General features: G+C 32.2%; 1 protein-coding gene across 7 annotated transcripts in view; it reads left to right on the top strand.

Moving 5' to 3' along the window:
• Positions 1–26,264, top strand: part of LOC126748540 (serine/threonine-protein kinase ULK3-like) — a 57,656-nt gene that overhangs the window by 2,860 nt on the left and 28,532 nt on the right. The window contains exons 1-2 of one of the 7 annotated variants that reach the window (XM_050457849.1): positions 11,416–11,622; positions 17,539–17,566. The exons of 2 other annotated variants lie outside the window; for them this stretch is intronic. The gene's annotated coding sequence lies outside the window, so the exon portion shown is untranslated. Of the gene's footprint in view, positions 1–11,415; positions 11,623–17,538; positions 17,567–17,952; positions 18,178–26,264 lie in introns of those variants that run through there. 4 more of the 7 variants (XM_050457855.1, XM_050457852.1, XM_050457853.1 and 1 more) reach the window with 4 other exon arrangements.

The following is a 26,264-nucleotide window of genomic DNA, read 5'->3' as shown; positions in this document are numbered from 1 at the left end:
TTACCAGAGTATGGGAAGTAGGTAGAAAGATTAGTAGTGGGTAAGACTACCTCTTCTATCTGATTTTGAAAGATCATAGATTTCAACACAGATCTGTGCCCGTCATTGTTAGTTATTCCTTTATATTTTCTGGCAAATAGTTGTATAACTTTATAGTGTTATAAAAAAAAAGGTTTTGTGTTTGGGGATAACAAAAATAGCTTTTTTTTGATATTTTCAGAATGAAACATTTTTCTGTGAATTATCAATGTTGAGGTACTTGAACAAATAATTAATACTGACTTACTTTCAATCAGAACACTTGTTTTCATAGTAATAAACTATCCTATAACAAAGCAAAGACTAATGTGTAACTTCAAATATTCTGTACCTAACACCTCTTTAATTAAGTGCTAAATTCCTGGATCTCACAATTGATGATAATTTAAAATTTGAGAAACAATTTAGGGCTCTTTCGGTAAACCTGTCTTTTTGGGAGTGCTTTTTAATCACTTAGACCTACTTGTACTGAGATCTGTTCACTTCTTAGTTTAATCTCACATTGCTTATGGAATAGCATTCTGGGGTTATTGTAGAACAACAAGTTTTTCTTCAATATTTAATTTACAGAAACAGCCCCTAAGCTTCATAGTTAAAATGACTTATGCAGTCTTGTAAATCAAGTTTTATGGCATAAAATAATATATTCATAATAATAATATATATTCAGCAGATAATACATTCATACATTATATTACAAAATAACAACTGCTTAATCGCTAAGAATACCCAATGCACAATGGTATTTTAAAAATATTGTGTGTGCATTTCCTGTTTATCCAAATTAATTAATTAAAATAAAAACAATTTTTATAAATAGAAAATAATATATAAACAAAAGCAAAAAATAAAATTAAATTAAATTAGGGAAAAAAAACAGGAAGAAAAATAAACAGTACTATGTGTATCATACTAACCAAGTGACATTATCATCTAATATCCAGTCGTGGATTCTACTTTTAATTTTGTTATAGGGTTTATTTCTGAGTTCTATGGGAAGTTGATTATAGATTTTTTGCTGAGGTATATGTTAAAGTTTTTTAAAAACATTTAATGTGAACAAAAACTAGTTTTTGTGGTCTTTGGGATAGTTACATTCTTATTTAAAGCTTGTCTAGTGTTCTGATTGTGAGATCTGAAATGCAAGTAGTGTGGATTCTTACACAGAAGCCTAACCACTGCTTTCAAGTAAATTTGATTAACTTACAACAATCTAGCTTCTCTGAATAACATATCCGAGGAATACATTTTTGATTTTTAAACATTACTTCAGAACATATTTTTGAGTAATCATAAGAGGTTTCAGGATGGTCTTACTTGTTCCGCAGTAATGGTTAAGTTCAGTTATGGCACAGTCGTTTTTATGTAATTTAATCTCTTTTAATGTGCTTCATGTTCTTGAATCTACAGAAAAGCATAAAAAGCTTGACTTTTCTGAGTTTAGTGATAAATAATTTAAACCAAGCAACAGTGTTTACATCCTTCCAAGACTTTTCCTTAATCATTATTGCGGTAGCATCTGCAAAACACACCATGCCAACATTAGGTAACAACTGCAACAACTCATTAACATATATAGAGAACAATACTGGTCCAAGGACAGTTCCCTGTGGCACACCATATTCTACCAACCTAGGCAAACTGACACATCCATTTATTTTGGTGCTTTGTGTTTTTTGGTTAATGTGACTTTTAAAAAAGGTTGTAGGGGATCCCTTGAATCCCAATATTTTCCAGTTTTTTTAACAGAATATCATGTGTCACAGTGTCGAACTCTTTACTGAGGTCCAGAAATGTTGCCATGCACCTCTCGTCACAATCAAATATTTTGACTATTCCATGCTTGTATTTTCTTGAAAGTGTTTGCCTAGTCTATAAGTAGTATTCTAATTCACTTGTCCCCACTTAACCATATGTTACTAGGCAAGTGAATAATATTCAATTAATGATTCTACGGGGCACTTTGGTAAAAAAGTCTTTTGATTACTTTGCCAAGAAAGCCTTTAATATCTTCCCTTGAGTATTAGGTCTTCGAATATGTAGAAGGGGAGCAAAAGTATTGCTTTTGGGGAAAGCTTATTATAACATTGCGGAATTCCTTAATGATGCCCTGTGCGGTGGACTATAGCATTCTAATGAATATCTTTGAGTTTTTCTCTACTATTTGTTGTGATTTTTTTTATTTGTTCTATATTGTGTCATATACAATTTTTTTATTACATTTATTCTATAGATATTTGACAATTTATAAGTAGTTTGGTAGATTTAAAAAAATTTAGCTTAGTCCATGGAATATTTCATTTTTGATTTAATAAGGGAAAAAAGTACTAAGGTACAGAAGTCTTCTATTTGACATGTTTAACCAATGAACTTTTAGGAACTCATTTGAAACGTCCCGAGTTGAATATTAAGAATACAAACGTCTTGAATCTAATAAGTTTGCCTGATGGGATGTTAGAAAAACTAAACTCAAAACTGGCCCGTTTTTTTTCTCTCTTAGTATCTTCTCATAGCCAAATAAGTCATAACTCATAAACAATCCTAAAACAATGTAAAAGACCAGCTACACTACATACCATCACACCTAGATCTTATAAATACAAGGAACCAAACCTTACCCCGTTCCGTCATTCCCCATGTTCCGAGAGGTCAAAATTCAAGGACCTAGATGCGACCCAGAATGATAAAAAGATGGCGCCAAATCTCGACAGTACGACATTTTAAAAGACCGACAAGAGCCATATGATGCTAGCCCGGAAGAAACCATTGTATAATATCAAACAATGAACTTCATTAATTTTATGAGAGATCATATTTAGTTTTCTAAGGTGAAGTATTAAAGACAACGCGTATTTTTTTATTTTGAAGCTTTACTCACAGCTCCTGATAACCTTTTTTTTAAATTAACAGTTAAATTTGACGGCTACTATACAGTGCATCCGTAAAGTAGCGGATAAATTCAATAAAAATGAAATGGACAGTTTCTTAAAAAATGCTTGAACCCGTCGATTTTAATATTGGGTTTAGGTAGTAGTTTTTAGTAGTTTTTCTACGGGGAAATTAAATATACACGGTGACCTAAAAAAAAGATATGGCGTCATCAGTATGTTTTTTAAATGAAAACCACTATTTTTTAATGCTGAATCAGAAAGAATATGGTACAAATGGTGGTTACATAAGCAATTTTGAACGAAAAATGATGATAAAATGTAAAATTAAGAAAATACCTAACAATTTTGTTTTCATTTCGTTCGTTTATTTTCATTGTTTTTCATGTAAACATCAGAAATATTGGCATTTTCATTTGTGAAGAAAAGTCTTCCCACCCTTCTTAACCCGCTAAATTCTGGATGTATTGAATGCACTTTGCTTCGATTGCCACAAGGCTTTATTAGGTAGATATCTTGTTCTTGTTCACTTGATGGCGCTGCTACGAGGCAATTGCCAGCACAATTTCTTTCTTTTCAAATTTCTTTCTTTTTCTTCTTCTTCAATTTCTTCTTTTCAAAACATCATTTTACACATTCACAATTTGAGATTCGGGAAAACCGTCGGGTATGTACCCTGTTCCCCGAATCGACACTTTCACTATATTAAATTATCAATCACAATCGAAACTTTTCAATATTTCAATGCACGATGTCGCCTCCCCCACGATGCGTCCGGCAACATCCGGCCTGGTTACCGGTGTGAATAGGATTGGCTACCACCGGCAAGGGATTGGGAAGGGTCTGGAAAAGGGATTTAAAGGATAGGAAGGAGGAACAACCACGTGTTGATGGGATGAAGGATAACGCGGAAGTGGGATAGTAACTTTCACAAGGTTTAATTCTGAAATGCACGTTGTACTAACGGCAAGGGGTAGGAAAGGGTTAAGGAAAGGAATCCGTAGGATAGGAAAGGACGAGAACAACCACATGTTGACTGGGTGAAGGAAGACGCGGAAGTCAAGGTAGATATCTTTGACTGTAAAATAATTTAAAGGTTAACAAAAACCTTGTTAATGCAATTGTCAATATGTTCTCGAAATCTTAAGTTAACATCCAATCTATACATCAATTTTTACAGAGCCTAACATTTATTTTGATTTAAGGTTAAACCGTGATCTTTGGAGGCTCTGGAAAAGCAGGGCAAGATCTCTAAACATACGTTTGTTAGTTTCTTCAATTTTTTCAAGGTCATTTTTACCTGATCCTATCATTTTTATAAATACATTTTTGTGTTACAGTGCGGCTTTTAATTGTCCCTTCCGCCTCTTAACTTTTGAATGCGTTTATATCAAAACTTGAAAATTGGCATACATCATTAGCAACCTAAATGCCACTTTTTGGTCCCTAGCTCAATTTTGCAAGACTTCAAAAATAAAATTAAATAGAAGGGGGAGTCATGCGATACATCGTTTGAAAGCTACCACTAAATGCTTTATGGTCCTAGAATATTAAATCATTACTTCTACCCATAGCAACATGGGCAGCCTTTCGAAATCTTATTTTTCGCATTTTTATTTTCTTTACTACGAGTTCTTTAATTTTTTTTTGACATTGTCATAAATACAATGACAAATACTAAGGGGCCTTGGGTAAGGAGGATTAAAGGTAGTTTTCTCTTAAAAAATATGTATCCCCATTAAAACATACATCGACGATGTACTTCATTTCTTATCCTGGGCAAAATGTGAGTCTTATAGTCATACAGCCTCTAGCCATATAAATATATCAGTATATCAATATATCAAATGATTAGTGATACATGATCTTCGTTCCATAAAACCATGTTGATCGGGCGATATTAGTGTACTTACTTGTGCGTGTAATTGTTTGTGTATACTTCATACAAAATTTCAAAAAGCTTAGAAAAATTGCATAGAATTGATATCGGTCTATAGTTTCTAAGTTCTGACTTGTCGCCCTTTTTAAAAACTGGAATAACTCGCGCGATCTTCCAACAAGACGGAAACGAACCTGTTTGAATGGATAAGATAAAAATGTGAGCTAAAGGTGTAACGCAGTCTTTAACTAAAAAGCTTGGAATAGAATCGGTACCACATGTTAATCTGTTTTTGAGTTTTTTGGATGCTTCGATTATATCGGACTCTTGAACAGGATTAATTAAGACTGTGTTTTGATTATGCAGTAAAGTATGAGTAACAAAGTTGCTTGCATCTGAATCAATGAAAACGCTCTAGAAAAAATTAGCAAAAGCCTCGACTATTGACTTGGGATCCGAGAACTCATTATTGCCATCTTTCACCACACCTGGTATTCTGGAGTCGCTCTTCTTCATCTGTATGTATGTCCAAAACTGAGAACTGTCAGCGTGGATATTATTTTGTAATTGACGTAAATAATTTAGAAATGTACTATCAAGTAGTGTTTTAAGAGTTAGTCTGGCATTTCGAAATATTTCATAGTAATAGTTAGTTGTGTTTTTTATATTTTTTTGTAAGCTAATTCTTTATTTTCAATTAAGCGAATGATCTCAGAAGTGTACCAAGGGGGATATCTTCCTTTCCGATTTATTTTTAATGGTACAGTGGTTTTAAAAACATTATTAATTAAGTTATACAAAATGTCACAGGCTTTGTTAACGTCTGTGCATTCAAACAATTGCTTCCAATCGATACTCAAGATTAATTCATATAGAAGAGGAAAATTTGCCTTACGAAAGTTAAACGCCTTAGGAGCAGTTTTGCACAACCCAAAAGGAGACGATTTTTCCATAATTAAATTGTCAATGTTGATAAGTAAGGGGGGGGTGATAATGATCGACTCTTGACAGGGGTCTGCTTGTTTCAGAGATTTCGAAATCGATATTTGAAATTACCAAGTCCAATGTGCGCCCCATAACATTTTTTACAATGTTTAATTGTTTTAGGCCCAGAATATTTAAAAAAGAGTCAATCAGTGCAGCCTTGGTGTCAAATTCATTTATACCATATAGAGGAACATTAAAGTCATCCATAATAATAAGTTTTTGATTAAAAGAATTTCATCATGCATGCATATTGTTTCTATAAACTGCTCAAGGTAGTCGTAGGGTAGAGAAGGCATAATATAAATTACAATAATATTTATACGATATAGATTATTAATGCTTATTCTACACCCTACAATATCGATTAATGGGAATCAATCTGGATAGCCCTAAGTTCCGTCTTAGTTGCTAGACTTCAAACGTATTATAAACGTCAACCGAAGGTCGAACTGTCGGTTGAGCTGCCCGAACCACCGTTTGAAATTATAAACCGACAGTTAAGTGAAGTGTTTTACAAATACTTCTTATTTATTTTTCTATAAAGGAAACTCCTAATCGGATATTTAAATATTATTTGAATGGCGGGATTGGCAAGCAACCAACAAAACAGCAATGTTTGTTGCTAGAAGCAGCGGTTTCTGGCAATAAGAATTAATGTAATAATAATTAATGGAATAATAATTTAATTAAAATAAAAAATAGCGTTTCTGGAATAATAATAATTATTGATTCTTTAAATAAATTAAATATAAATAAAGGATGCAAACAAGAAAATTGAATTATTAATTTTATACATAATGCCCTAATGTAAGTATCAAAAAAATGCAGTTTGGTTGAACGATCCAATGGAATGGAAATTGAATTATTTTTTTTTTAATAAATATTTTGTAAAATTTCTTTGGACATGGATTTATTTGATTTTGGATATTATTTAAAATTACTATAGTTTATTTTTGAGAAAGTGTTATTTGAAAAATTTATTTTTCTACTACCTTATAAGAAAATTTTTAATTTTATTTCCCTGCCTAATTGAATTTTTTTATTTGACTATATCTTGCTTATTATTTTTTATAAAATAAATTTTTTACATTAAATTGTGCTAATTAATAAGAATGGAAGTAGAAAAAATTATATGAATACTGTAGGAGCAGTGTCATTTCCTCACTGTGGATGCTTTTGCTGGATCAAACTTCATCCACGTAAGGAAATTATGCACTTTGCTCCCTTTTGTTATACAAATAACTATTATTTTTTGAAATTCTCTATATGTGGACATATTAAAAGGAAAAGCCCAACTTAAACAATAGGGTATTGTATATTTAGAAAAAATATGGAAAACAAAATTTATAAAATATTGTAGTATTGTACTTTAATTTTAATCTTAAATATATAAATGTTATTAATCTTTTTGAAATAAGTACCTATTTTTTTAAATAACTTTTATACCTAGGTAGAGAGGTATTATTTGGTAAGTGAAAACACAATGGATTTAATTAGTTATATAATAAACGTACCATATCTTAAAAGTTTTATTTTATAAATGCTGCAAAGACATATATATGACTGATTTGAACAGAAACTTATTATTTTATGCTGAAATATTAATTTACAATCCGCAGTTTCGATTAATACTCATAAGAAGAAACTTCAAAAAACTTATGAGATAGGTAATGTTTTTTCAAATATTTGCCTAAAACTTACATAAAAAATTATAATACACATATACTTATATACTTAAACCTATAAAAATATACCTACTATTATATAAAAAAAATAATAATAAATAGAACAAAATATACAATTTATTATTTTTATTTACTGCTCCTTCTTTTTTGATGGAAAATAAACTTGTTTGTCTATTTTTCGTTTACCTGTATTTGTCTTATTTACCTGTTCCCTCATTGATGTCAGTTGTCTCATGCATCCAGACATTTACAGGTATATGTTAATCTTATATAATTTTATAAAAAGATAACTTACTTATCATAAGTTTCATCATTTAAAGATCTGAAAAAGTTTGATACGCTCTCAATTTCAATTTCTCTTGTTGTTTGCTTGTTCAATGGTTGGACTGCTACTTGTTGATTTTCAGTCGTCTTCTCATTAACAAACGTTTCAATTTCTACAGTATTCAATATTATTGGAAGAACATTCCCCAAGGAGTTCAGCGTCATCACCTAAAACAGAATCGCTTCCTTTCGTTTGCTCGTATAAACATATTAAATGTATGTGTTTGCATATTGTTGTTTTAATGCAATATTGTGGACACTCACATGTGTAGCGATGAAAACAGATCTTACATAATTTACAATACAATGTTTTGCAACCAACGTCGCAGACTTCATTTAGGGAAACATTATAAAATTGTTCTTTTGCATTTTTTACCTGAAACCGTCCAAATCCTATTTCAGTTACCATATTTGCCATATCCATTTTTTCTGCCATTTTATGAGCTTTTACTATCACTTTATCTTGGTAGTTATCTGGTCTTTCCAACTTCAAAACTCTCTGCCACATCTTTGCGTCCACCAAATCTTCAATTACATCCATCAACCTATAATTTATATTAATATCAACTTTAAAGCCCTTAGATTCGTACATAATCAAATTTCGATGCAAATTTAGGAAACAGATCAAACAGAGAATGTGTAACGTTTCAGCGTGAAAGCTGAAAATTATTCAATGACAAATAAAATATGTAAGAATTTGTAATTTATAAAATACATATACAAATTCTAGGCTCAACCCGACCCAACTACAGTACGTTACTTATTATTAGCATTCACTAATTTCCAGCTCTCACTGTAACACTGAACTTCTAGTACTTGTCTATGGTAATATAGTGTTTAAAAATAAACTTTTCAGGTATTATTTTAAAACACTATAAACAACAATATGGTCAATATTTCACAAAGAAACAAAGGAAAGTTCAGTATAATCGCGATAATCGATCCAAGTTGAAGGAAAATATAATACTTTCTTTCGTATTCTCTTCTATTATTTTGATTTGGCTTTTCCAATATGTACGACTAGGTTGAAAAATAAGAAGCCAACCTGGATTACACCAGACATAAAAAGATATTCAAACTACATAAAAGATCTTTATGTTTGGTACAAATATACTAATTCTAGGAAACACTACGTTACATACAAACATGAAAGAAAACAATATCGACGTTACATCTCCTCTTATAAAAAGTCTATAAATGATAACAAAATCCAAAACTCAAAAAACAAGATAAAATCAGCATGGTCAATCATAAAATCTGAGTCAGGTAAAAATAAAACTAACAACAATATTGTTTTAAGGGAAGATTGTCAGTCCATTGAAAACCCAGCTTTAATCACCGAATTATTTGCTAAACATTTTACTCTTGACCATCAACAAAGCTGTAACTTCAATATACATGACTTGCATAATGATTATCCAACCATATTTCTCAATCCTGTTAATTCTCAGGATATCTTTAAGATAACCTTCCAAATAAATTTTCCTCTGGCTTGGATGAAATTCCGGTATTCGTCTTAAAGTTTGTTGGGATTCACTTAGCCAGACCCATTTCCAATGTGATCAATGAGAGTCTTTCTACCCAAATTTTTCCTTCTGCTCTTAAGCGGGCAAAAGTAGTGCCTGTTTTTAAGAAGGGAGAAAAAACGAATATTGCCAACTATCGGCCGGAATCCGTATTACCATCCATATCGAAGGTGTTTGAAAGGGTTATCTATCAAATAGTTATGGATTATTTAACTCACCATCAAATAATAAATAAACACCAATACGGATTCGTTCCGAAAAGATCGACGGAAATGGCCATTTATAGTGCAATACAATATATTATGGAGAATCTTGAGAGAAAGGCCAGTGTAGCTGGACTGTATTTCAATTTGTCTAAGGCGTTTGACACGGTTGACCATTCTTTACTGCTGGACATCCTGGAACGGTATGGCATCAGGGGTGCAGCGTCTAAATTACTCAGTTCATATCTAGAGCAAAGAGAACAAATAGTTTGTGTGACACATTCCGGCTCACCAACGTTTTCCCGCCCTCAAATTATAGGAAGAGGTGTGCCTCAGGGCTCAATCTTGGGACCTGTGCTCTTCCTATTATATGTCAATGGCTTGCCTGAGCTGTTCCCTTCTGATATGATTTGTCAATTCGCCGACGACACATCAGTTATAGTTGCCAGAAAGACAGTGGCAGATCTTTCACGGGGCTGCTCATCTGCAGTGGAGCGCATGAGGACCTGGTGTCTGGACAGTAAGTTGTCTTTGAACTCTGGTAAAACGGGGTTGATTAATTTTTCGAAGGCCAATATTGTCTCAGAATCTCTACTTGTGTGGTCTGGTGGGCAGTCAATCCCTGTAGCCAATAGTATTAAATTCTTAGGAATACACATTGACCCCAATTTAAATTGGGAGAAACATATTAAAAACCTTTATTCCAGATTAGCTAGCTTGTGCGGATTGATTAGAAGATTAAGGGATGTAGTGTCTGAGGTATCTCTTCGCCTATTTTATTTCGGACAGGTACAGTCGATCTTACAATATGGTATCTATTTCTGGGGATCTGCAAGAGGAGCTCTAGATATATTTAGAATGCAAAAGCGTATCATTCGTTGTTTATTGGGCATGACCTACAGAACTTCCTGTAGACCTTACTTCTGCAAACTAAAAATACTCACCCTTCCCTCCTTATACTTTTCTTCCTTGGTGTTATTTGTGAAGAGACACAATCATTTGTTTGTTGAGAATAGGGCAATGTACGCTGAGGATGTGACTATGATTACACGACATAGAAGCGATCTCCGCATTCCATTGCATAATTCAGCTTACTATGAAAGAGGTTCTCATTATATGGCCATCAGGGCTTATAGAATGCTACCTGCTGATATTAGAAGCATTGAATCTACAGTCCAATTTAAAAAAGCTGTTTACCACTGGTTGCAGATTAAATGTTTTTATAATTTTACTTTTGGATAATAATTTTAACTTGTGTTAGATATTTAGAATATTTATTTTAAATTTTGTTATTTTGTTTATATAAGTATATTGCCTCTATGAATTCTAGATAAGAAAAATTAATGTACCCTATGGGAGCTAGATCCTCCTTTGTATGACGTTGCTTTGTCGTCCTGTATACGATTTTGTTGGCAAATAAAGGATATTATTATAAATTAGTTGGAGCTTTTTTACGAAAGTTAAACAACCAGCCAACAAACGCAAAAAAAGCGGGAAAATTCGTGTCGTTATTCTTATCATTCACGTCAAACGAACGGAATCGGGTGCTTTTTAGTGGCGTCTTATATGGACGGCTTCCACAGTGAGGGCTAAATTGACCCATATCTCTTTTGTCGAAAATACAGGCTTCACTCTTCACCATCATCAAATATACGGGCAATCACTGACAGATTAATCCCTAGCAACCGACATATGTTGCGTTTTCGATTTGGTTGCTAGCAGCTAACCGATGTGTCCTGTGTACATTTTCTCTCTCTAAAAGCAGCCGCCAAAAAATCGGCTTTGGCCAATCACATTTCAGTTTTTCAAATTGGCACGTTTGGCGCCTTCATTGTTTACAATTTGGCAACCCTGTTCCATGGCTCTCTAGTTCAAAATATTTGTTGAATTACAAATATTTGTTTATTTCTTTTGTTTTTAATTTTTAATCTTTAATAACGTTCGGATGTAGTTGATGTAGCAATAAAAAGGATGAATGATATTGAATAGTGAAATAAAAAAATCGTTTCTGAATCTCTCCTAGGATTTGAATTATATTTTAGGCAATGTCATTAATAATTTCTTCATCAAAGTTGTCCTGAATAACAAAAGGTAAGCTTTTTTTGGTCATAGTAGTAGCCTAGTGAATAGTGAAATAATTTATAAATTATGTATAAACCTTATTACCTAATATATATGGGAAATTTTGATAGAAAACCCTCTTAGTCAACTGAAGTATTTGATGAAATAATTTTGGATTCATCCTGTATTTTGTGGGTACTCATAGCTCCAGTTTTGCCGATCGCCCGGGCGGTTTCTTCAAAACGCAGTCTGAAAAACTTATCAAAAATTTCTCATGCCTTATATGTAAGTTAAGAATGCAAATATACTACATAATGACAATAGTACATAAATGAGGGGTGTCATTCACAATTCCAATTTCTCATCCTTTTCCGATGACGTTAAAATCTCTAAAGGTGTAAAGACCCTATATCATGCCCAACTCTTGCAGGGGTACCTGGATGGTATTGTCTTTTTGTTAGTGGATACTGGTTTGTAACTTAACATTAAAACATATTTAAACATTTCATTTGCCTGTTCTCAAAATTTATCCAGGAAGCACTATTACTGACATTGTTCTAGATTCCGTCACTGCCATGAAGGACTTGTTAAAGTTTTATTTGATGACTAACTCACGAGTAATTTGTACCACAATGTAATGAAATTTCTAATGATGGTATGTGTAACCTTCGGTTTGTTTTTCATAACTTTAGTCCATTATCTATATGCTGCCTGAAAACTCTCTACTTCTCATTGGTCCGATCTAAACTTCAATACACCTCAGTAACTTGGCCTCTCTCTCCTATGACTTCCATATGGGAATTACTGAAGCAGCACAAAAAGAATTTCCCCTTGCTTTAGTTTCTTTTAACTTTGCTTTAGTTTTTAGGGCAAATATTAATATATATTCTAACAATAAATATAATATCCAATTAATAACCAAAAAATAAAATATTCTAAAGTAAAGTAAAACAGTTTATTAATGACAAGAAGGATGACATTTTTAAAGAAGCTGCAGGATTAAAGCTAATAAAGCAATAGGTCCTGATGGCATTCTGGCATATATCATGAAGGGCTGTCAGGATTATGTTTTACAACCATTAAAACCTCAACCTGATAGAAAATTTTAACCAAAATGACAATCAGTGCAAAACTATCAATACCTGTCTATCTGACTATGAGGCAATAGTAGGGCTTATGAAAGTTCATAGTGGAACTAATGAGAATATGTTTAGATGCAATAGACTTTATCCTAGGGCCAATTTTCACAAATTTTTTTATTTATTTATCAATGGAATCCATTTACATTGTAATTATAGAAAATATTTAATAAATTATAAGCTTGTGAAAAATATCACACTACATAACAAGTCAAAGTCAAAATATACTTTATTTGCTAAGTTTACAAACTTGTGCTAAAAGCTTCCTAATCCTAGAATTTATAATCCTAGTATTTATTTGGTTATACAGAATACAGGACAAAAACAAAGTACAGTATTGATTTTGATTGTACATAGAAGCATATTTTATATAATCAAAGAAAAAACCAAAAAAGAAGAAAGGAAAAGGCAAGAACCAATATAAAACAAGAATAGTTAAAAAAAATCTGATCAACAGACATATAATTAATTTTAAATATTAAAATGGGTCGTTAAAATACTCTTCAATGCTGTAGTAAGCTTTTGGTAACATTAATTTCTTTAGTTCTCTCCTAAACTTTTTAAGGTCTGAAACAATCCTAATTGAAAAAGGAACATATTTAAATATTTTACGACTAATAAGAGAGTTTCTTGTAAGTGAGGAGGTGAGGATTGGAAGAGATAAGTTGCCTACTTGATGAATATTATGACTGGTGCAGGATGGTGGACTTATGGACTTATGTATGAGTGTACCAGTTTCCATTATAAAGAGTGAGAAAACTGTTAAAATTCTTTCAGCTGCAAAAAGAGGTTTACAAGAGACTCTCAGACCACCACCACACAGATACCTTAAGTTAAGATACCTTTTTCTGAATAGTAAAAATTATGTTAAGGAGTCCCTTGGAGCACAAACCCCAAAACGGCAACCTATAACGGATATGAGAGTCTATTAAGGCGAAATAAACTGAACAAGCAACAACCCACCCAACTCATGCCTGGCAACCCTGACTGCAAAACAACCAGAAGAAAGTTTAGCAGGGAGGCCCAAAACGTGGTTGTCAAACCTTAAACTCTCATCAATTAAGAGGCCGAGAAATCGACAATAATCCTCACCATGTAGTGGGCTCTGCTCATCAAACAAAAAAGCCTCTACATTACACTTAAAGCCCAGAACAAAAGGCTTATCAACATTGAATACAAGCTGATTGCAGATGCACCACTCTTTAAATTTGTGAAGGTCCTCTACTATGAGAGATCTGCCTACTTTTTGATCTTTGTTATGCACAGAATTGTGGTATCATCGGCAAACTGAACCACTAGTCGACGTAGTGATAGAGAGCTTAAGTCATTAACGTATAATAAAAATAAAATAGGACCTAACACTGACCCTTGAGGTACACCACATTTAAGGTGTGCTATCCCTCACGAAAATCCAGATGCAACCATCCTCTGGGTGCGACTAGACAGGTATCACTCTATATAAAAACTCCATCTCATGTCACTTAAAATCACAGTAAAGAATAATGCATCCTTTTTATTAACAAATAAAAGCAAGTTTGATTCAGTAGATCTACCATTAATAAAGCCGAACTGCTCTGGATTAATAAACTTTCAAAAAGACCAAGAAAGTTTTTTACTGACTAAGAAGTCCAGTAATTTAGGTATCTCTGACTGATTACAAACTGCTCGGTAGTTAGTAGCTTCCTCCCTGGATAACCAGATTAAAAAGACCAATTTTTGGTTTTAAAAAGCATCTCTACCAAAAAGTTGGAAAACAACCTGTGTCCAGAGATTTGTTGAATATCGGAAGAGAAATACTCAGCAAATAAATTTGCTACACTCTCTGGGCTGGCACCCGCTCGATCTGCATAAGATATCCTCTGTGGGAAATCACCACCCTTCCTCTTACGATTAATGTTTGACCAGAAATAATGAGTGTTGCCATACAAGTTATTTTCAATTTTATTTATATCTTGTTGATGACAGGTCTTATGTAACTCCTCATATTGTTTTCTTAGATTTGAGAAATGAATATATTCAGCTTGATTTTTATTTTCGTTAAATTTTTTATGAGCTAGCTTTTTGTTAGAAATTAATTTACGGAGTTCGGAACTAAACCACGCTGGAAACGTAGATGTGCGATACCTCTTTAATGGAATAAATGTAATAAATCAGTTAACACAAATGAAGTATCTCATAAAACTCATCAACCATCTCCTCAACAGATCTTTCCAGAAATGCGTCATACCAGTTGACAGAGGCTAAATAATTATTATTTGAAATATAATCCCTTTTTCTAAAATCGTAAAAGTATTCCTCATATTCCAGAGACTTCAATGACTCATCTTGCAAAAGTTCAAAACATATAGCTCAATGACTCAAGCTATTTTCAAAGATTTGATCTACAGCTGGGTAAACTACAAGATTTTTAAAATTACTAAAAACCAAGTCTAACTGAACACTGTTACTATTCAATACAGAATTATTTTGGAAAAGGTTATAAATGCTAACATTATTTGCTATACAATGAGCAAAGTCATTTTCTGGACACTCCACAGTCAACCCCATACTATCCTTATTTCATGCCCTAGGTAAGTTGTAGTCCCCTACCAAGACAAAGCAACCCCCAGGGTACTAATCATACAAAAATTCAAGAGTTTTACAATGGTGTTCTTATATCAATTCTCCTTGTTTTGCAATAAATCAAAAGGGAATGATGTGTTGGCTACAATATTAAAATTAGTTATAACATCAGTTATAACTAATTTTAATATTGCTTTGCCTAGTGTCAATATAAAAAAATGAAAATGAAAACCTTGGTATACTCAAGGTATATGAGTATCTGGAAGAAATATGCACTCTCTTCATTAGATAAGGAAATATTCTGTGAACAAGGTCTGATTTTTAAATTATTTTAATAGATACCACAGAGTCTTACAAAACAGAATAAATAATACAGAATAAATAAAACAAAACAGAATAAATAATTTCTCTGATAGAGCAAGAGAATCTTGAAAAATTATAAATGACCTAAGAGGCAAAAATAATGTCTTTGTTCTTCCAAGCACCTGAGATTGCAATTATCTAAACAATGTGGTAGTGGCTGAATCTTTTTTTTTTGCTCCAATGAATAATTAACAAAAGTTCATCAGGTTGGGATGGTCTTTCACTAAAGACCTTCTTGGCCTTGCCTCCTATTGCCTTGCAGGTTTTGGTTGACACAATTAACTTTTTATCTGTCTCTGGGGGTTTTCCTGACTAACTTAAAAAGAGCAGTGATTATTCCTCCTTACAACGGGGTTCAACACAACTATACAACTAATTTTAGACCCATAGCATTACTGCTTACTTTGGCCAAGATTGTGGCCAAAACGTTCTTTTGACCAAAAATTTTCGTTTATCAATAATCACATCAAAGATACTGTATCAAAAGCTACTCAGATGCTGGGCTTTATTACTACAAATTGCAAACTTTTTTCGAACACTGCCACTGCCATAACTCTCTACTATGCATTTGTTAGATCCAGGCTGGACTACAGCTCCCTCATTTGGTCTCCCATTTACAACCAGCACATTCACCTATTAGAATCAGTCCAACGGCGATTCCTTAAATGTTTGGCATTTAAGGATAATGGAGTCTATCCTCCAAGAGGTTTTCACCATAACCTGCTGCTCTCTAGATATACTGAACGGTCACTTGCGAAGAGGAGAGAAATGCATTCGGTGAAATTCTTGTTTACTTAACCATAAAATTGACTGCCCATCCCTTTTGCAAAAGATTTGCTTTTATATACCATGCCAGGATCTAGAAAGTATCAAGCTTTTAACTTGGACACAGCCAGGTCCAACATTCTGTACCAGAGTCCTATTCACTTTATGTGTCAAAACTTTAACACTATTGCTGATTCTTGTGATATTCACCATGACAATCTGGCACTTATTTTGAGTCAGCTGCGTATGGTCGGTGGGGAAGGCTATTTTATTAAGTTCTTAGTTTGAATACATTTATTTACTCATTTTTTTCTGCTCTTTTAATTTTAATTAATTCTTGATTCTTATCCTAATTTAGTGTTGATTTTTTATTATTTATTTTCTCAAACTCACTACCTTTTTTATTATATAGCAATTCTTTTATAGTTTAATTGCATGGATCTAATTCAATTCATGCATTTGTACTTGTACATTTATATATTTAATTGATTTTCCCGTAACTGGTGTGTTTGCAACCTGTTGGAAATAAAGCTAATTATTATTATTATTATTATTATTATTATTATTATTTTATAAGTTTTAAAACCTTTACCTATAATGTTTCCTTATTTTGTTTTAAAAATATTTCCACTATTTTCTCTTTTTTACAGCTTTGTTAACAGCTTTTAGATTTATAACAATAAAGCGATTTTCGAATTTACATTATCAGGGATGTTTAAAAATAATCAAATCAAATATATTACATGTTTGTTTTTTTATTCTTAACTTAAAATGACCCTAGCCAAAGTGGTTTAATAGATTCCTAGATGACTAAACATCTATATGCACTTAAGTTATCTAAATAATCTATAATATTTTTTAAAATGGATTAATTTAATTTAGAGACTTAACTATAAACATAAACTTAAATTGTTATTTGGATACCTATCCCAATAGCTAATTGCAACCACCCACTTGAAGTACTTCACTCGTACCTAACAAAAATAAACTTCAAAAAATTTGCAATAAAAAAGAGATTCCTAAAGAAAAACCTCACATCTGTCTATATTTGTAAAATTATAATGTTTACAGAGTTTAACATATACTTTCATATTTTTTACTTTCTTTATGTTTTTAGGCAACAGACTAAAGAACTTGGGTGTCAGGTAAGTTAAAGATTTTAAATGTAAGGTGTTTTGACATAATGGAATAAGTACGCTGTTCTTAAGTGAGTTTCTTTTTGTCAATGTCAAAAAACAAAAAAAAAATTATATTCTAGGACCATAAAGCGTTCAGTGGAAGCTTTCAAACCATATACCTATCGCATGACCCCCTTTCTATTTAATTTCATTTTTTAGAATGGCGTCCCGCCGTCATTTTGACGTTTTGCAAAATGAGCTAGGGACCAAAAAGTAATATTTAGGTTGCTAATGATGTGTGCCAAATTTCAAATTTGTATATAAATGCATTCAAAAGATAAGAGGGGGGGTACAATTAACAGGCACACAGTATAACCTATAATCAATAGCAATCGGTGCGCAGTCTTAATGTACGCATATTCAGTGCAACAATCAACAGGTTTTATTGTGCGAGCGACAGTGCAGACCTAGTGAGACTCTTTATAGCTATTTAACATTTAGTTATTAAAAATGTCACCATATATTGCCTAAATCATTGTTCATGTGCTACCAGATATCCTAGTTTTGGGAATCCAATTAAAGAAATCATTTTAGCGTCATTAAAGGGTGCAGTGAGTGGATTTTTAAAAAACAAAAAGGTTCGGACCCTTATACTAAATAATGTAACACTTCGTACATAATTAGCGACTAGATACATTAACACTATAAGAAAAAGAACCATGGGTACTAAGTCTTACGTTGTGAGTACTCTTTTTTTGAGAAATTTTTTTTTTTGGTTTTATGTACCCAATCTCCCTAGCTAATTGCTTATTAAGTATTTGGATTTGTTTCTTTTTATTTAATTTATCAAGGGTTTTATTTAAGAAGCAATGTAATTGTTAAAGAATGCGACCTAATCTAGCATACATTGCGATTCATTATCGTAATCACAATCAATTATATTTATGGTCTACATAAAGTTTTATGTTTGAGAATGCTGAAGATAGCAAAAATACTGTTTCTGGTATTTTATGAGATTATTATTCTTTATCATATCCCTGTTGTATTTATATATACGATATTGGCAAATAGTAACTTTTGAAATATTAAAATATATTTTCTATTTATGATTGTCAAATTACGAGACAGTTTTACCACTAACCAAAACTCTTTATTTTTAATCTCGACGCGTGTTTCGCTAACGATGTTAGCGTCTTCGGGATATATATCTTCCTTATATACTATGATGTAACTAATAGAGCGGAAATGCAATGAAGCATGGCCAAACAAATCTTAAACACTAACTAAACTATATAATTGACTAAAAGGGATTGGATCTTTATCCCTGTTAATAATGTTTTTTTTTTGATTTTTGAATATTGCTAAACTTTCGTATGCATCTAGTTTTCTATTGTTATTAACTGGTTTAAGTAATTTAAAGTTGTCTATCCCTACAAAGTGACTGAATGTTCAGCCACACCTCACTTTTCAACTCTTCCATATTTCACATGAGCTACATGTTCTTTAAATCTGACATTAATTGATCTTTTGGTTTGTCCTATGTACTTTTTATCACAATCGTTGCAATGAATCTCATAGATCCCAGTCTTTTCATTAGTCTTTATTTTATCTTTAGCCAAACTTTGATCGACCATTCTTAGACCTAAGTCTTTGAAAACTCTCGTCAAAATAGGATCGTATGGGATTGCAACAAAAATTTGCTTATTTTCATCTCTTTGAAATGTGGTAGAGTTTTTAAGATTAACTTTAAAGCAATGCCTTCTAATCAGCTTATCAATAATCTTATCGTCATAACCATTGACCCTAGCAATTGTTTTAATTGTTGATTTTTCTTTATTAAACCTGCTATTACTTAAAGGAAAAAGAGACCAAACGATGTACCAAGAAATGCATGCTAGCCATTTTAGGTTGAAAACAATGGTTAGAGTCACTGTTATACAGGGTGTCTCACGACGAATAGACGCGATTGATATCTCAGAAACTAATTTTTCAAAAATTTGGAAAATTTGGTATTATTTAAATATATTATTTTAATTTTTTTTTTTTGAGAGGAAGGACCACTTTAAAAGACTATTTTAATATTTAACTAAAAAAACGATACAGGGAGGTCAAAAACTAGCATTAGATTACAATTAAATTATTAATATGAACATTTATACAGAAAGCTTTTTTTAGGTGACATTAGACAATACTCTTAAAATATAATGCATTATAGTAAAATAATGCGAATTATTACAATATTCCAAACGATATAATTTTATTTCGATCATTAAATTATAAAAAAAAAATCTTAAAATCTGGGTAGACTATTGACGAAGAAAATAGGTAGCTAAATACAATGGGATTTATGCAAGACATGGAGGAACTTCATGGTAAAGAAGTATTGGAAGACATTAAAGTCTGGGCATCATCTAATAAAAAACTAGTTAGTTTTAGCAGTCATAAAACTTTTCTAATAAAATGCCGAAAACATCGAATTCTCCCTAAACATATTTTACAGACGGCTAAATATATTAAAGAAAGAAAACTTAATTGTAAAAAACTCGCCTTTCACCAAAAAATGTCATCGAACTTTAAACTAGTGTTAAATAGTGATCATTTTACAAGTTTTAATAATAGTCAAATTCAATTCATGTCTTTTTACAATAAAAAAATTAAAGAAAAACAAAACAATAAATCTCTACTAGATCAACAAAAATCTATTAAAGCCTTAAATGTAAACAAGAAATAGATACTGAATTTAAGCGATATAGAAATTTCAAGAGAGTTACAATATTTGTTGTCTTTGGGAGGTAACTTCAACTTACCTTATAATACAAAAGAATAACCAGTTAAAAATTTAATCATTGACTTAAAAAATATATTAAATATGTTACGAAATACAGTAATATATGTTATAATTTTACATTTTATCATCATTTTTCGTTCAAAATTGCTTATGTAACCACTATTCATTTGTACCATATCCTTTGTAAAAAATGCGTTCTTTCTAATTCTGCATTAAAAAATGCTGGTTTCCATTTAAAAAACATATTGATGTTGTATCTTTTTTTTAGTCACCCTGTATATTTTATTTTCACGTGGAAAAACCCTATTTTTTTACCACCATTTTTTTCAGGCATGGTACATTTCATTTTTATTGAATTTATCCGCTACTTTACGGATGCACTATATATTGTATATCATGATATTGTATTTAATTATCATATTTGTTTGCATTTAGTGACTGTATATCTAGTTTATTTTCCAATATATATTTTTGTATATCCAATTCATTTATGTTAATTTGTATCATTTTCTCTTTTTCATCTGCAATAATTTATTATTTTTGTCTATATTTTCGGTCAATTATAATTCTGAGTGGTTCTGTTGTACTTTTTTTTTTCTTATTTTAATAAGGTATTTAACAATATAACGTCACCACGAACTTATAAATATACCTGGACTGCCAATTCAATGAAAAGTAAATGACCACTAGTAGGGGGCCGCCATTGTGCGTGATTGTGTCCTTTCGATGTTGGTCACTCTGACAAATTTTAATTGTGCCAACTGTAGGGAAACAAAACAACTAAAGTTTTTGAGAGGTTATGTTTACAAAAATACAAAATAGAAAGTTATATATTGGTAATAATTTAAGATAGTTGTGTTAGATCTGTGATTTTTCTGGTACTTCTTCAAGAATTTTATTAAAATTTATGAAAGAATGTAATCCTCACCTAAAATGAGACAAAGTTTCAATCAACTTGGAATAGATGTGTGCACTTTAAAATATTTGTTTTATCATTCTGATAATCCTGAATCTTATAAATCCTAATACCATGAAAATCATTATATTCATTTAAATTTTTGCTTGTATTTACTTAACAAATTCAGTTAAAAACACTTATTTTCTTTCTATTTTTACTATTACGAGTTTTACTTTCCTTCCATGTACAGTGTTTCCACATTAATAGGTACAACCATATATAAGAATCAAAATATAGATGATTTTATGAGGGTTTGTAATTATAAAGGGTTTATATAGAAAAAATATATTATTCTGTCAACAACTCTATATATTATTTTGTCATAAACAACACAACAATTCACAATAATTCGGTTTTGAGAAACTGAACCAAATACCTTTAAATAAAGATGGTGATACATTATTCACGTATTAAATAAGGAGAAAGATACATCGCCTGTTCCAGACGATATATCCAAGCGTTGTTCACAAATCGTCAAAAACTAGGCAATCCGCTATACTCACACGTCAAATGTCAACTTCATTACCGTTATTTAATATATTTTTTGTTGGCAACACTAAAAATTTTCAGAGTGACCAACATGAAAAGGACACAACCACTATAAAAATGGTCATTTTTGGGTATCGTGGCCATATGCATTAGCAGTCCAGGTATATTTTTAAGTTCGTGAACGTCACTATATCCCTGATTATAGAATTGTAGGGCGTGTTGAAATGTCAAATTAAACTAAACGTAGATGTTCATGCATCTCTTAATATTGTCACGATGAATGTCAAGTTGTCACTTGGTTGACGGGTTTCTTGCTCAATGTTAATACCTGAAGCTATTTGTTTGCTTGATTTATAATGTAATAATTTAATATTGTATGAATAGCACTGCTCGCGACATCTAATGTCTTGTTAGTGGCATTGTAAAAATAAGAACTCATAAATGGCGTGAGCTGTTCTTCGCGTAGTATTTTAAACAATTTACTGGAATCAGGTTGTTTTTCTCTCTCTCTCTCTAACTAAGGTGATTTTTCTATCTGTCTGTCTTTGTCATTGATCTCGTACGTCATGCTCAAGGATCAACTTTTACGTATTTTCGATACCGGGCTATTGCCATTGTTTTTCCTGTAATTTGAATACTTTGCCTTTTGGGTAGAAAAAAGAAAAGCAACGTTGTATTGTCAATTCTTATAAAACTGGGCCTGCGTGGGATTATCGATCGAAGAGGTACTCAGAAATTGCGTTTTGGGCTTTCTTTTCCAAATGGTGTGGTCTTCAGGTTTACAAGTTCAATTGCTCGAGGTTGCGATTCGACCTCATGGCGACACTAGCCATGTAATGTAAAAGATTATTTTAATACACCTTATAAAAGACCCTCCAACATCTTGAGGTAAGCTTGAATTCTAAAACTAAGATCTCACCTAAGACCCTCTCAATTAAAAGTTGATCCATTGAGCATGGCGTACGTGACCAATGACAAAGACAGGCAAATAGAAAAATCACGTTAGTCAGAGAGAGATAGAGAGAACACAACCTGATTCCAGTAAATTGTTTAAAATTCAAAGGGAAGAACGGTTAACGCCATCTAGGAGTTCTTTTTGAAAACAAATGAGAATCGCATAAGAACATACGGGTTTTTTTAAATGATTTTGACGTGTACAATAATTATGTTCACGGAATTTAGTGCGTTCCTCCGACTTACCCTGTATACGGACAGATTTAACAGGTGGCTGTCTTGACGTAAACTGGTTTGTTATCTATCATTATTCTCTTACTAAATCTCCTTGTTTTGTACACCTCTAGAAAGGCTGCTGTGGCCTTAAGTATTTCCTCATCTTCGAGATCCCTGCATACACCCCATACTATAGCTTTACTATTACTATTACTTATATTATGTTTAGGGATATAACCTGTTGGGCGCAGTTCCGCAGTGTTGAATTCCATCCTCACTGTTTTGCCCCTTACGCATCTGTTTCTTAATATCACTTAACCTAAGTTTAAATATGACTTTGGCTAAAATTTCCTAAATTTTCAGCTTTATTACTATATACATTTACCGTATATGGCCCCAACGAATTACTATCATATTTAATTTGTGGTCTTTCACGGACTACGTTTTGTGACAATTGTTCTTGCAAAGCGTGGCTGTGTGACTGCTCGGGTGGTTATTTCGAATTCATTTCACTAAATTTTATATTGCAACCTTGTGGTCGTGTGTCGGAGGGTCCCTAAAGGGGCGCCCCTGACGTACTTGCCATTTGGCGGGTTTATTCCGCTATTCTTTTTTTGTGCCCTTAACCTGATTATTGGTATGTACCGGTCGTAAAGGTTTCACATAACTTCCGCGTCATCCTTCACCCAGTCTACATGTGGTTGTTATTTGTCCTTTCTAATTCCGTGTATCCCTTTCCTATACCCCTTGTTGTTGGCGTCAACGTGCATTTCAAAATTAAATTTTGTGAGAGTTATGGATCCTACTTCTACGACACCCTTTACCCAGTCAGCACGTAGTTGTTTCCTATCCTTCAAACCTTCTTCCCAGAGCCTTCCCTATATTGTGAAAGTTTCGATTCAGATTTTTTCCCGAATCTTCAAATCGTGCTCGCAATTGCCTCGTAGCAACGCCATTAAGTTAACAAAACCAAAATGCGTTTACATCAAAAAATTGATAAAAAATTGATGGATCTTGCCGATTTCCTATGGGTTTCCAGGAACACTACTTGATTATAGGGTTTAATTTTATTTTTAATGGGTTTTTAAGGGGATCAATATTATGCTCACGGTTCGGTGGCTTGAGTCGCTTTTTTTTTCTTTTTTTATTGCTCTTATTCTTTATACCGAATATGTCCAATCGCGAGTCTAATTATTTATTTTATTGCTATCTTAATGCAACACAGTGCGACTCTTAGTTGTTCTCTGTCTGTTTATATAAAAATTTAAAATTTGGCGTTTTTATTTATTTTTATTTTCTTTACTACACCTGTTCAGATGTAATTTGTTTGCAGGTGTGTTGTTGTTTGTAGAGTTTGTATTTTTTGTCATAGTCAATGTCACATTATTATTATAAAAGTTACTGTTCCACACAAAAACTTATTTGGTTTACCAAGAGCTTTAAAAGCGAATAATACCGAAAAGAGCGAGTGCCTGATCCACGTCCCCTTGCTCAAAAAATTTAAATTTATTTTATTTACGGTGTAAATCGTAATGTACATGATGAGATGTCGAAGTATGTCGAAAGTATATTGGCGAGCTAATTAAGAAATTTACCGAGACCGGTGGTGTTTCCAGTAGGAAGAATCCAGGGCGTCCCAGCTATCCAGAAGAAAAATAGGTGGATATTATAGCAGCTGTGGTAAGATATCCACAAAAGTCTACTTCCACAGTTAGGAACACGCGTGATGTATCTCCTGTTAGTGTGAAAAGGGTACTTAAAAGATAAATTTCATTCGTATAAAATTCAAATGGTTCATCAATTGACAGATGATCCTGATCGACATATGGAATTCTGCGAAGTAATGACTGATAGAATAAGACGCCAGCCTGCTTATGTGAAGAACATTTGTTTCAGCGATGAATGTACTTTTTTTTTTGAATGGTAATGTTCATAGACAAAATGTCTGTTATTGAAGCGACGTAAATTCCCACATATTAAAAATATAGCCCGAAAAAATAAATGTGTGGGTTAGCATATTAGGAATCACATTGTTGGGCCTGTCTTTTTAGACCAAAATTTGACAGGTTACTTAAACATGTTGGAAAATGAATGGACATTCCTTATGAATTTAAGTTGAAAGCAATTTTTCATTTCACTTTAGCGAAAATTTTAAAGAATATTTCACTAATACTTGCCCTAATCAGTGGATTGGTCGTCGAAGGCCTACCGAGTGGCCAGCCAGGTCGCGTTGAATCAAAAAGTCTACGTCACTCAGCCAGAATCTATCTTCGATCTATGCCAAAGAATAATTGATGCATGTCGCAATATTGATGTTGGAAATAAAAATGGGAAAAATAAGATTTTGAACGGCTGCCATTTTGCTATAGGTAGAAGTAATGACTTAATATTTTAGGACCATAAAGCATTCAGTGGGAGCTTTCAAACGATGTACCTATCGCATCACTCCTCTTTCTATTTAATTTAATTTTTCAGAATAGCGTTCCGCCGCCATTTTGAAGTTTTGCAAAATGAGCTAAGGACCAAAAAGTAGTATTTAGGTTGCTAATGATGTGTGCCAAAGTTCAAATTTTTATTATAAATTATAAACGCAAATTATTACAATTATAAACGCATACAAAAGATAAGAGGGGGGAGACAATTAAGAGCTGCAGTGTATATTAGTCATTGTTATTGTCTGATTTTAGTAGAATGTTTAGTATACAATCGATTTTAGTGTATATTTATACCTAATTAAACTTGATTCTTTTATGTTATTTCTCTTATTCAATTGAATCGTATATGCTTTGTCAACAAAAATGTTATCTGGCTTGTATCAAATGTTTCAATAACACATGTATATGCATAACAAAAACCTATTTATTGCTGCCTATCTATTCTAAACTGCAGTAAGGTAATATACAGTGTGAATTATATTTGCTACTTACATTAGAATATTTTTTGTTGCAAGGTGTAGGTATCAGTATATACGTTAAATCAACTTTTTATTGTGAAAGAGTTGATTTCAACGTCAACAATGTAGACTTTGAATATTTACTATTATATGTCAAAGTCGGAGTCCACAAAATTGCCATACTTTTTGTTTATAAACCTCTTAATATCTGAAATCTTGAATTTCCTTGATGAAATCATTTCATATATATTAGCAAATTATGACTTCTCTATAGTATTTGGAGACTTAAATTAAGATTAATTTAAACATAGATATGATGAGGCCCAACTCTTTATATTCTAAATTAAATTTAGTCTTATAATATTACTGATAATATAATTCGAGCGCTTGACAAAAAACTTTCTGCTATCATGATGTTTCTTGATTA

The sequence above is a fragment of the Anthonomus grandis genome, chromosome 22 (genome assembly GCF_022605725.1).
Source record: "Anthonomus grandis grandis chromosome 22, icAntGran1.3, whole genome shotgun sequence".
Classification (NCBI taxonomy): domain Eukaryota; kingdom Metazoa; phylum Arthropoda; class Insecta; order Coleoptera; family Curculionidae; genus Anthonomus; species Anthonomus grandis.
This window is presented reverse-complemented; position numbering and strand designations above follow the sequence as displayed.